At 46.8% G+C, this 12,901-nt stretch overlaps 1 long non-coding RNA gene across 1 annotated transcript in view; it reads right to left on the bottom strand.

Annotated features, from left to right (window-relative positions):
* LOC141058829 (uncharacterized) overlaps positions 1-12,073 on the bottom strand; it is a 349,619-nt gene extending 337,546 nt beyond the window's left edge. Inside the window, exon 1 of the long non-coding RNA XR_012222327.1 lies at positions 11,991-12,073. This is a non-coding gene — a long non-coding RNA (uncharacterized lncRNA). The remainder of the gene's footprint in view (positions 1-11,990) is intronic.
* Positions 12,074-12,901: the final 828 nt, after the last annotated feature.

Raw genomic sequence — 12,901 nt, 5'->3', positions numbered from 1 at the left:
TCCAAAAGTGTCCAGTGTCCAAAAGTGTGTGCAGAGATTCAAAATCTCACTTATCCTCTAGTCACTTAGGTCACAGCTGTGCCATCGAGCCTGTCACATAGCGCTCAGATATTCATTGGGCCTCACACAATCCAAAAGTGTCCAGTGTCCAAAAGTGTGTGCAGAGATTCAAAATCTCACTTATCCTCTAGTCACTTAGGTCACAGCTGTGCCATCGAGCCTGTCACATAGCGCTCAGATATTCATTGGGCCTCACACAATACAAAAGTGTCCAGTGTCCAAAAGTGTGTGCAGAGATTCAAAATCTCACTTATCCTCTAGTCACTTAGGTCACAGCTGTGCCATCGAGCCTGTCACATAGCGCTCAGATATTCATTGGGCCTCACACAATCCAAAAGTGTCCAGTGTCCAAAAGTGTGTGCAGAGATTCAAAATCTCACTTATCCTCTAGTCACTTAGGTCACAGCTGTGCCATCGAGCCTGTCACATAGCGCTCAGATATTCATTGGGCCTCACACAATCCAAAAGTGTCCAGTGTCCAAAAGTGTGTGCAGAGATTCAAAATCTCACTTATCCTCTAGTCACTTAGGTCACAGCTGTGCCATCGAGCCTGTCACATAGCGCTCAGATATCAGTGGGCCTCACACAATCCAAAAGTGTCCAGTGTCCAAAAGTGTGTGCAGAGATTCAAAATCTCACTTATCCTCTAGTCACTTAGGTCACAGCTGTGCCATCGAGCCTGTCACATAGCGCTCAGATATTCATTGGGTCTCACACAATCCAAAAGTGTCCAGTGTCCAAAAGTGTGTGCAGAGATTCAAAATCTCACTTATCCTCTAGTCACTTAGGTCACAGCTGTGCCATCGAGCCTGTCACATAGCGCTCAGATATTCATTGGGCCTCACACAATCCAAAAGTGTCCAGTGTCCAAAAGTGTGTGCAGAGATTCAAAATCTCACTTATCCTCTAGTCACTTAGGTCACAGCTGTGCCATCGAGCCTGTCACATAGCGCTCAGATATTCATTGGGCCTCACACAATCCAAAAGTGTCCAGTGTCCAAAAGTGTGTGCAGAGATTCAAAATCTCACTTATCCTCTAGTCACTTAGGTCACAGCTGTGCCATCGAGCCTGTCACATAGCGCTCAGATATTCATTGGGCCTCACACAATCCAAAAGTGTCCAGTGTCCAAAAGTGTGTGCAGAGATTCAAAATCTCACTTATCCTCTAGTCACTTAGGTCACAGCTGTGCCATCGAGCCTGTCACATAGCGCTCAGATATTCATTGGGCCTCACACAATCCAAAAGTGTCCAGTGTCCAAAAGTGTGTGCAGAAATTCAAAATCTCACTTATCCTCTAGTCACTTAGGTCACAGCTGTGCCATTGAGCCTGTCACATAGCGCTCAGATATTCATTGGGCCTCACACAATCCAAAAGTGTCCAGTGTCCAAAAGTGTGTGCAGAAATTCAAAATCTCACTTATCCTCTAGTCACTTAGGTCACAGCTGTGCCATTGAGCCTGTCACATAGCGCTCAGATATTCATTGGGCCTCACACAATCCAAAAGTGTCCAGTGTCCAAAAGTGTGTGCAGAAATTCAAAATCTCCCCTGTCCTATAGACACCTTGTACCTTGTTTTGCATACTATATAGTTTGTTGGATTTTGTCTACATTTCTACCAAAAATGAGGAAGGCTGGTGGAAGAGGCCGTGGAATTGGGCGGGGGTTGGCAGCTGGTAATGATGGTGTTGGTGGTGGATCTGATGGTAGTGGCAAGAGCAAAATAGGACCGAATGCAGGAGGTGTTGAGCCTGCGTCATCGTCTGGCTACATAAGGCCTCGAACGCTTAGTTTTCTAGGAGTTGGCAAACCGCTTTTAAAGCCAGAGCATCAGGAAAAAGTTTTGTCTTACATTGCTGTCTCAGCCTCCAGCTCTATCGCCTCCTCTTCTTCAGTTGTAAAAAGTAAAAGCATTGAGTCGTCATTGGAGGCTCATGTTCATGAACCACACCTTTCCTTGTGTCCTTCACCCCAACCAAGATTGAAGGATGACGCAGGCCATACTACTGATTACTCCATGGAGCTGTTTTCATATAACATGCCTGGATTATCAAGTCAAATGGTGAATTACCCAGGCCAAGATGAATCTGACATGGAGTGCACTGATGCACAGCCGCTGATGGATGATTCTGCTGGTACATTCACTCAGAGCACTACATTGTCCTCGCAGTGTACAGAGCCAGATTCTGACCCTGATGAGACTCAGGTGCCCCTTCCCGCACACTATACCACCATACACGGTGACACAGAGGAAGGTGCACATGACATAGAAGAGGAGGTGATGGATGACCCAGTTGTTGACCCAGATTGGCATCCATTGGGGGAAGAGGGTGCTGCTTCCAATAGCTCAGATGAGGAGCATCCACAGCAGACATCGACATCGCAACAGCTGTTATCTGGCAGGCCCGGAGCACTCCAAAGACAGGTTCCAAACATCAAAAGAGTTGCTGGACAGCTTGTCCAGAGGGTCAAAAGATCAAAGCGTGCTAGGCCGCAAAATGTCTGCCAAAGTAGGAAGAGTGCAGTGTGGCACTTTTTTGAACAAAATCCTCATGATCAGGCCAAGGTTATCTGTAAGAAGTGCGCAAAGACCTTTAGCCGAGGGAAAAATCTGAAAAATTTGAATACCAGTTGCATGCTTAGACATTTAACCAGCATGCACTTGCAAGCGTGGACACAACACCAAACCTCAAGTGCCACATGTGCAACTGATCACAACTAAGGTAGTCATCAACGCTACATTGTTTCCCCCACTGTAAGCCCACCGGTTAGCACAGCAGCAAATGTTGAGGTGTCGTTGCAAGGCCACAGCAGTCAGGGAATCCCACTGTTATATCAACGAAAGACTGATTCTAGGCCATCAGAAAGAACACCAACTCCATCACCATCATCAACCCTCTCTCAGTCCGCCCTGTCCACCGCTACTTCCACCATATGCAGCTCTCAAGTCCAGCTCACCCTCCCAGACACTATGAGTAGGTCAAGAAAGTACTCAGTCTCTCATCCGCGTACACTGGGTTTGAACGCCCACATTGCCAAAGTAATCTCGTTTGAGATGATGCCCTTTCGGTTGGTGGAAAGCACAGCTTTCCGCGAACTCATGGCCTATGCAGTACCACGCTATGACCTACCCAGTCGCCACTTCTTCTCTCGCAAAGCCATCCCAGCCCTCCACCATCATGTGAAAGACTGCATTGTCCATGCACTCAAGCAGTCAGTGAGCGGAAAGGTGCACCTCACAACTGATGCATGGTCCAGTCGGCATGGCCAGGGCCGTTACGTGTCCATCACTGCGCACTGGGTTAATATGGTGGATGCAGGGTCCACAGGGGACAGCGGTGGTGGGACAGTGCTGCCTAGCCCACGGTATAGGAAACAGTTGGCTGTAGGCGTTCCACCCTCCTCCTCCTCCTCCAGAAGCGAAAGCTCGTCCACAGAGCGCAGTCGTACGAGCACTCCATCTGCAGCTGCCACTGTTGCACACGATGTGTCCCCCTATCGAGCAGCTAGTGGAAAGCGTCAGCAGCCTGTGTTGCAGATGATGTGTTTGGGCGACAGACATACCGCCGAGGTGCTGGCCGAGTACTTGAAGCGACAAACTGAGTCATGGCTGGGCAGTGTACATCTTGAGGCAGGCAAGGTAGTTAGTGATAACGGCCGTAATTTTGTGGCAGCCATAGCCCTTTCAAAACTCAGCCACATACCTTGCTTGGCTCACACCTTGAACCTGGTGGTGCAGTGCTTCCTCAAAAATTATCCGGAGTTAACAGCCCTGCTCCAGAAGGTGCGAAGACTGTGCGCGCACATCCGCCGGTCGCCTGTACACTCCGTTCGTATGCAGAAGCTGCAGCGATTGCTCCACCTTCCCAACCACCGCCTCATTATCGACATTGCAACAAGGTGGAACTCCACCCTGCACATGGTGGAGCGGCTGTGCGAGCAGAGGCAGGCCATAATGCATTTGTGGGAGGATACACGGCCAGGCACTTTGAGAGCAGACATGGAGTTGACAGGTGTGCAGTGGTCGAAGCTGAAAGACCTCTGTAAAGTCCTTCAGTGTTTTGAGGAATGCACACGGCTGGTAAGCGCAGACGACGCCATCCTAAGCATGAGCATCCCACTTATGCGTCTGCTCATGCAAACTTTGACGCACCTTAAGGAGCAGGCGTCTGCAGCCAATGTTGATGATGAGGAGGAAGAGGAGGAGGGAATCCTTGATGACATTCAGCCATTGTCTGCTCAGGGACCTCTCCTGGACGAGGTGGAGGAAGAAGAGGAGGAGGAGGATGATGATGGGGATGATTACTTAGGGGAGGAGGATGCATCTTGTGGGGCAAGTGAAAATGTTGGCGTGGCAAGGTCTGGTACAGGGTTTGTGCGTGACTGGAGGGATGTGGATTTGCCAGAAAGTGCTCCTCCACCCAGCACTCGCAGTGCATCATTGACACCGGGAACATTGGAACACATGTCAGATTATGCCATGCGGATCCTAAAAAGGGACCCCCGCATTGCCAAAATGATGAACGATGACGACTACTGGTTGGCCAGCATCCTGGATCCACGCTATAAAGGCAAATTACAAAACATCATGCCACAGGAGAACCTTGACCTAATATTGGCTAATAAACAAGCAACTCTGGTAAATCGGTTGCTTGAGGCATTCCCAGCACACAGCAGCGGTGATGGTTCTCACACGAGCCGTACGGGCCGGGGGCAGCTTGGCAGAGGTGTTCGTGGTGCACACAGCAGAAGTGGCGTTGGAGACAGGGGTTTCATGACAATGTTGTGGACTGATTTTTCAAATACCGCTCACACAACTGGTAATACTGCATCGATGGAAAGTGACAGGAGACAGCAGTTGTCAACCATGGTTACAAACTACTTTTCCTCCCATATCGATGTTCTCCCACACAGGTCATTCCCATTTGACTATTGGGCCGCTAAACTGGACACCTGGCCTGAATTGGCACAATATGCCTTACAGGAGCTCGCTTGCCCAGCTGCAAGTGTGCTATCGGAAAGAGTCTTCAGTGCAGCTGGATCAATCCTGACAGAAAAAAGGACCCGTCTGTCAACCCAAAATGTGGATGATCTAACCTTCATTAAAATGAACCACGCATGGGTTTCCAAGGATTTTGTCCCACCTTCCCCTGATGACACATAGGGTGACAGAAAAATGGCTTGCTTTGGTCCACCTCTTCCTGGGACTTGACCTATTTCGCCTTTTGCATCAGCTGAATGTCCAACATCAACATATGCCACTTTCTAAAACTCCCTAACTGTGCTGCCTCCCCCCCCATGGCCGGGGTCACCACCTAGCGCACGACACCGTGCGAGTGCCGTTGCCCTGGACAGGTGGGTAGGCCGACTCTTGGGCGCGGGCACTGGCACAGGGTCCCTCATAGTGCAATCAAGTGTCTCTGACGGTGGTGGTGCACACCCGCCGTCAGACACACCGCTGTACTATGAGGGGCCCAGTGCCAGTACCGACGCCCACGAGTGGGCCCCCCTTGCTTGGGCAGGGCCCCAGCATTTGCAATCTTTACCTCTCCCTGCTCCTCCGCTGTGTAATCTGGGCCGTCAAATCCATACTGTGCCTGACACCGTCTGAGCCTGCCTCCTGAGACATATATTTTGAATGTGTACGCTATCAATACATGTTATCCGGGGATACGGTACCCTTTCTAACCTTTGTGCAATCACGTGCAATCCATACTGGGCCTAACACCGTCTGAGCCTGCCTCCTGAGACATATATTTTGAATGTGTACGCTATCCATACATGTTATCCGGGGATACGGTACCCTTTCTAACCTTTGTGCAATCACGTGCAATCCATACTGGGCCTAACACCGTCTGAGCCTGCCTCCTGAGACATATATTTTGAATGTGTACGCTATCCATACATGTTATCTGGGGATACGGTACCCTTTCTAACCTTTGTGCAATCACGTGCAATCCATACTGGGCCTAACACCGTCTGAGCCTGCCTCCTGAGACATATATTTTGAATGTGTACGCTATCTATACATGTTATCCGGGGATACGGTACCCTTTCTATCCTTTGTGCAATCACGTGCAATCCATACTGGGCCTAACACCGTCTGAGCCTGCCTCCTGAGACATATATTTTGAATGTGTACGCTATCCATACATGTTATCCGGGGATACGGTACCCTTTCTAACCTTTGTGCAATCACGTGCAATCCATACTGGGCCTAACACCGTCTGAGCCTGCCTCCTGATGTATAGACATATATTTTGAATGTGTACGCTATCCATACATGTTATCCGGGGATACGGTACCCTTTCTAACCTTTGTGCAATCACGTGCAATCCATACTGGGCCTAACACCGTCTGAGCCTGCCTCCTGAGACATATATTTTGAATGTGTACGCTATCCATACATGTTATCCGGGGATACGGTACCCTTTCTAACCTTTGTGCAATCACGTGCAATCCATACTGGGCCTGAGAACGGCTGGCGAGCTGTTAAGCAAGCTACAGCACCTGTGGTTTGCACACGTAAGTTTTTCATTTTTTCAGGAATGACAGTTAGGCCTAATTCCGGAACTGCAGTTGACCTGCACTTACTGGGAAATCATTGTTCGCGGGTAATAATTGTAATCAGTGATCCCCATCACTAACGTTGTTCAGCGGGTTATCTGCACCTGTAAGCGACAAACGCTGGCCTTTTCAGTGTAGCGCACATGCAGCCACGGACATGTAAGGGCATGACACACCAGTTATTGGCCAATCTCATGTGCCAGAGCCTCACGTGTCCCTCTAGTAAGCCGGACTCGGACCGCGGGGCATGACGGAGTCTCGTTCGTTAACGGAATTAAGCTTGCAATGTGTGCATCTGTTCTGTAGCTGGCATGGTTGAGGTTTCCCAGGTGGAGTCGAATTTAACTGTAGGCTCCACTCCTGGTGGTGCCCTTCTGGACATTCCTTTAAGGTTCAGCTTTGCAACCATACTGCCCACGTAAAACAAACACTTTGCCTTCATGAACGCTGTTTGGAGGGTCATGACTCGTGGGAATAACGCCGCCCAATCAGTTAACCTGCTAGAGAGATCGTTCGTTGCTCCCAAGCATGACATCACACTCCCTAGGAGGAAGGTAATGCCACTGTGGCGACCGTACTCCTGGGGGCGACACAAGTGCACTGATGCCCAGCCACTGCTCGATGAATCTGCTGGTACATTGACCCAGACCACTACATTCCCCTCGCACGCTACACGACCTGAATCTGACCCTGATGAAACTCAGGTTACCCTTCCCATATACAGTTCCATCTTACACGGTGACAAAGAGGAAGCTGCAGATGAAAGTGCAGGTTCGGCCCACCCGCCATCAGACACACCACCGTACTATCAGGGGCCCTGTGCCAGTGCCATCGCCAACGAGTGGGCCCCCCCTGCTTGCTCAGGATCACAGCACTTGCAAGGTTGAAATACTGTGCAGTGAGATGGAAGATGGGGACGACGAGGAGTCCAGACTAGTACAGGGATTCCCTAGCGAGGAGACTTATTTGATTGTTTTCAATGTTGGGACAGCAATTTTTGGGGAGCACGTTACTCTGGAGAATGACAGATGGGGCCCACCATACACTGGAACATTCCAAAGGTGGACATCAGACACTGGAGCAGCATTTACAGGGCCCATTATACACTAGAGCATTAGAAATGGGGCCCATTATGTTTGGAGCATTATTTGGGCCCATAAGACAGTGGAGCTTCATCCATGGGGACCAACATATACTGTAGCATTATGTGGAGCTCATCATATACTGTTTCAAACATTATATGGGACCAATGATTCTGTATGGAGAAATAGATGGGCCTCGTCATGAGATGTAAAAAGTGAGGTATTTTTCATTGTACTATACCGCTATTTCTCTGCCGTATCGGAGCATGATGAGTTGTGGTATGTGTTAAAGGGGCGCTCTTTCGCCCAGGGCACATGAAAACCTGCAGCCAGCCCTCCCCCCCCACAACTTTAGCCAAATAACCCCCATTTTTCAGTGCGTAACTAGTATTATGAAGTAAATTAAGGTTGACAAGCTTAAGTAAGAAGAATTGATGCTTTTGGCATTCAAATGGGCACTGTAGGTGTGTTTCCTGTCCTCCTCTCACTGCCGACTTTTATTCCCCATTGACTTACATTGGGTTTCGTGTTTCGGGACGACCCCGACTTTTCCCTATAATCGGACGATCTTGCTCGACCCGACTTTTGGAAAAGTCGGGTTTCACGAAACGAAACGCGACCCTAAAAAACCAAAAGTCGCTCAACTCTATTGTCAACTTGAAATTTCATCCGAGCAGGAAGAAACCATTCGTCTCGCAGCTCAGATATTATGTGAAAGCTGCAGCTGATTAGCGGCAACAGGCTGCGGACCCGCTGCGGAGCATGGAGGATCTGATTTAATATGGTAGGTAAGTATAGATTTTTTTTTTTATTTTATTTTCCCATTACCTTGGGCCCTTTAAGAATATATTTTAAAGTAGTGGACAACCCCTTTAAGTGTTATGTTTTTGAAAAAATTTTAAATAATTTAAAAATAACATAAAAGTTTGGACAACCAAAACTAAAACATATTGAGCTTTGCCTTGTTCATATAAGTCTGATCTTTTAAAATACATAATTATTTAACTCAATAGTTAAGAAATAAAAACAAAAAGCAGAATTGCAATTTTTTTTGATCACTGCGCCTCCCTCCAAAAATGCAATACAAAGTGACCAAAACATTGGCTGCATCCGAGTGTGGTGCCAATAAATACAGTGGGGAAAAAAGTCTTTAGTCGGCCACCAATTGTGCAAATTCTCCCACTTAAAAAGAGGAGAGCGGCCTGTAATTGTCATCATAGGTAGACCACAACTATGAGAGCCAAAATGAGAAAACAAATCCAGAAAATCACCTTGTCTGATTTGGCAAGATTTATGGTGGAAAATAAGTATTTGGTCATTAACAAAAGTTCATCTCAATATTTTGTTATATATCCTTTTTTTGGCAATGACAGAGGTCAAACGTTTTCTGTCTTCACAAGGTTGGCACACACTCTTGGTGGTATGTTGGCCCATTCCTCCATGCAGATCTCCTCTAGAGCAGTGATGTTTTGGGCCTGCCGCTGGGCAACACAGACTTTCAAATCCCTCCAATGGTTTTCTATGGGGTTGACATCTAGAGACAGGCTAGGCCACTCCAGGTCCTTCTTATGCTTCTTACGAGGCCACTCCTTCATTGCCCTGGTGGTGTGCTTGGGATCATTATCATGCTGAGAGACCCATCCACATTTCATCTTCAATGCCCTTGCTGATGGAAGGAGGTTTGCACTCAAAATCTCATGATACATGACCCCATTCATTCTTTCATGTACACGGATCAGTTGTCCTGGTCCCTTTGCAGAGAAACAGCCTCAAAGCATGATGCTGCCACCCCCATGCTTCACAGTAGGTATGATGTTCTTTGAATGCAACTCAGCATTCTGTCTCCAAACATGACGAGTTTTGTTTCTACCAAACAGTTCTACATTGGTTTCATCAGAACATATTACATTCTCCCAATACTTTTCTGAATAATCCAAATGCTCTCTAGCAAACTTCAGACGGGCCCGGACATGTATTGGCTTAAGCAGGGGGACATGTCTGGCACTGCAGGATCTGAGTCCATGGCGGCATAATGTGTTACTGATGGTAGCCTTTGTTAGTGGTCCCAGCTCTTTGTAGGTCATTCACTAGGCCCCCTGTGTGGTTCTGGGATTTTTGCTCACCATTCTTGTGATCACTTTGACCCCACGGGGTGAGATCTTGCGTGGAGCACCAGATCGAGGGAGATTATCAGTGGTCTTGTATGTCTTCCATTTTCTTAATATTGCTCCCACAGTTGATTTCACGACACCAAGCTGCTTGCCTATTGCAGATTCAGTCGTCCCAGCCTGGTGCAGGGCTACAATTTTGTTTCTGGTGTCCTTCGACAGCTCTTTGGTCTTCACCATAGTGGAGTTTGGAGTGTGACTGAGGTTGTGGACAGGTGTCTTTTATGCTGATAACAAGGTCAAACAGGCACCATTACAACAGGTAATGAGTGGAGGACAGAGGAGCCTCTCAAAAAAGAAGTTACAGGTCTGTGAGAGACAGAAATCCTGCATGTTTTTAGGTGACCAAATAAGTATTTTTTTTTCTCCATTTCACGGCACTTGGCATTTTTTTCCTGTTTTTCAGTATACATATCATATGGTATAATGTACAATCAGGACCCCATACGGCTATGCCAACGCAAAAATAAGAAAAAGGTTATGGCTTATGGGAGAAGTGCAGGAAAAAACAACAGCGAAAAAACAAAAATTGGCTGCACCATTAGTAGGTTTGTGTCGCCTTAACAAGTTTATAAAACTTTGTTTCAATCCTTATTTTCTCTGCCAGTTTCTCCCAGGCAAGGCCTCATTCACATGTCCATTTTTTCCGTATGAGCGAGAGTTATCCTCACTGATACCTGTAATAGTTAATGGGGCTACTCACATGTCCCTAATTTTTCATGGACTGAGTGGTCGGCGAAAAATTGCAAAATCACGTCCGGTTTTGATCCAAGTGTTAGATCAAAATCAGCAATGCAAGTCAATGTCTGCGTGAAAAAAAATCGGACAGCACTTGGATGCCATTCGAGTGCAGCTGTTTTTCAAGGACTGCTAGATAGAAAAACAATAAAGAAATGTCTTTTTTTGTTATGCATGACCAAGCTCAGATGAAACTCTGACCAAAATCACTAATGAAACACCGTTTTTCTCATATGCGAAAAAAAACCTGACATGTGAATGAGTCGTTATTCTGTGACCGGTCAGCTAACTATGCAGTAAAGATGAGCGAACCAGAACTTAAGAGTTTGAGGTTCGTACCAAACAGCTATTGTCTGGTTCTAAATTCCGACTTCACCCGGAATTCTTTTTTCATGATCGGAGTTCCGGGGAGGAGAGAGAGATTTTCCTCCTTCAAAATTCGGGTCCTCATTGTCATCAATGAGGTTCAAGATCAGGTACAGTTCTGGTACCAAAACCTGAACTTCCATGGATCTGCTCCTCCCTACTAGGCAGCTCTCTCTGCCTCTACCCCAGCATTAACTCTCAGCAATCAGTTTGCTTTAACCAAACTCATGTGTCACGCTGCAGCACTGCAAGTGAATGCAGAGTAATGCAAACTCCACTAGATGGCAGCAGAATGGAGAGAGGGCTTAAATCCTGTTAAGATTAGACAAGCAGAACTGCAGCAAGGCTACCACCAGGTGGCAGCAGAATAGTCAGACAAGCCGGGTCGATACCAGAGAGTAGCATAGTACCAAGGGGAATCACAAATACAGAGTCAGAAGAGCGCCAAAAGGTCAGTACAGGTCCATAGCAGAAGTACCAGAAGGAAGAGACAGAATCAGATCAGAGCCAAAGCAGATTCAAGAACCGGGGAATCCAAACACACAGGGACACACAGAGTCAAGACGGGTAGAGGGCACAGACATGGGCAAAGTCAGGTAAATGCAGCAGGACAAATCAGGGGTTCACCAGAGCCAACTACATGCGCCGTAGGCAGGAAATATAACTGGCACTGCCTACAGGATGCAGCGCAGAGAAATAGCCCAACACCGGAACGAGTCAGAGAAAGTTAACCCCTGATATGACCAGACCAGGAAAGGAGAGACAAGACCCAAAACTCGGTCTGGATCGTGACATCATGTCTCTCTAAGTTAATCATTTCCTTACACTTTTGCCTTTATTCCAAAATGAGATCTTTGTGTCTAGCGCCCCTTTAAGAATGCCATTGTACTAGACTCCTAAGAAACCCTATAAATTATTAACAACCTGCAGGGATTACAGTTAAATGTAAAGGAATAACCTTGTTATTTTTCATAGCAAGATGGATTCAAAAGAATTTATTTTATCTTACGGAAAGGTCACGAGTCGCTGCATATTCTCCGCTCTAATGGCTGGGGCCACGACGCGCGTTCAGAACGGCAGCCTGTGATTTCTGCTATTACTGGTGGAAGACTCCGCAGCACTGTGAAGTGCGAGACTTGTAGGTCACTCGGCTGAGATTTGTAAGGAGTTTAGATGAGAGCTGAACAGAGTTTTCTGGAGTAAATTGAGCTTTTAAACCCAGATCAGCAAGCCTGACTCATAATAATGCCGCAACGTCGAAAGCCTCCCGCGACGTAACCAAGATGCACACATCACACGAAGGAATCCTCGGCAGATCTGGGCGCTGGTGACTACAAATTCTATGGAGTAGGAAATAAAATGCAACAATGTTGACTTTCTCCATCCTTTTTCATTACTCTACGACATCTTAGAAAAACTATTGAGGCAACTTTGCAAATAGTCTTCATTAAAACTCTCCAACCATTTAAGGTACGCAGCTCCCATGCAGATCTGATAAGCTAGCCAGACTAGTTTAGTTTTTGTAAATCTGCATTAATAACAGTTTAGGTGCATTACTTTATGGAAAAGTCGTGGGAATTATCAGATACCCCATAATTTGGGGTTCACATGTGTTACTCTGCTCCATCTGTCTCTTCTACATGAGAGGGCAATAAACCATCATGCTTATTGTCTACGAACATTCTTCTTTGGGGGGAGACAGATTTTGTTGCAAAAAAATTCTTTTGATTTAATGATTTTTTTATGTAATCTAAATGTAGATTAAAACAAGTCAGTGCAATCTGGAAAGCCAGTCCCTTATATAGCAGATCGAAATTGAGATTTCACTATATCAACTTGAAGAGCTGTCACTAGAGTTGAGCGACTTTTGGTTTTTTAGGGTCGAGTTTCGTTTCGTGAAACCCGACTTTTCCAAAAGTC

The sequence above is a fragment of the Dendrobates tinctorius genome, unplaced genomic scaffold, assembly GCF_039654945.1.
Source record: "Dendrobates tinctorius isolate UK_male_01 unplaced genomic scaffold, ASM3965494v1 ptg000215l, whole genome shotgun sequence".
NCBI classification, from domain to species: Eukaryota; Metazoa; Chordata; class Amphibia; order Anura; family Dendrobatidae; genus Dendrobates; species Dendrobates tinctorius.
This window is presented reverse-complemented; position numbering and strand designations above follow the sequence as displayed.